This window comes from Sinocyclocheilus rhinocerous, unplaced genomic scaffold, assembly GCF_001515625.1.
Source record: "Sinocyclocheilus rhinocerous isolate Xijiao unplaced genomic scaffold, SAMN03320098_v1.1 scaffold8382, whole genome shotgun sequence".
In the NCBI taxonomy this organism is placed as follows: Eukaryota; Metazoa; Chordata; class Actinopteri; order Cypriniformes; family Cyprinidae; genus Sinocyclocheilus; species Sinocyclocheilus rhinocerous.
In genome coordinates this window covers 17978-18461 of record NW_015646431.1, presented here as the reverse complement: position 1 = coordinate 18461, position 484 = coordinate 17978, and the positions used below count along the sequence as shown (strand labels likewise).

Sequence of the window (484 nt, the reverse complement as noted above, 5' to 3'; positions counted from 1 at the left end):
ATTCCAAGGGCCCGGTGTTAGAGAGGGCCCCCCGAGGGGGGAAAGCGATTTCTAATTAGGGGAAGCCCCCCGGACCACATCTTTTTTTACCGCAGGGAACGCGGAACGTGATTTCTACCGAGGGGGAGCCTAAAATGTTAGAACCAACAGTGCTGTGCATATAGCGTGGTTGTGCTTCGGGTGATTCTTGAAAGTGTCCCAGCTCTAGGTCGTTTCTGATGCCGTCCCCTCCACTCTCTTCCACTTGTGCGCTTTCTGTACTGTCCTGTATAAATAAAAACACCAAAAATAAATCCTCATAAAATATTAACTTTGATATTGTGAAATATCTTTAACTGAAAACTGAATGCAAAACAAATCACATACAATATGTTTACTTTACAGTTCAATAACAGTGGGGTTGGAAACAAAGTGCACAACACTATTCATTAAACACTAATTTAATGTATTCAGATGAAAGTTTACAATATTAACAAATTATTCA

General features: G+C 40.7%; 1 long non-coding RNA gene across 1 annotated transcript in view; it reads right to left on the bottom strand.

Annotated features, from left to right (window-relative positions):
* Window positions 1-197: 197 nt before the first annotated feature.
* The window catches only part of LOC107707811 (uncharacterized), a 4775-nt gene continuing 4488 nt past the window's right edge, over window positions 198-484 (bottom strand). Inside the window, exon 3 of the long non-coding RNA XR_001636301.1 lies at window positions 198-265. This is a non-coding gene — a long non-coding RNA (uncharacterized LOC107707811). The remainder of the gene's footprint in view (window positions 266-484) is intronic.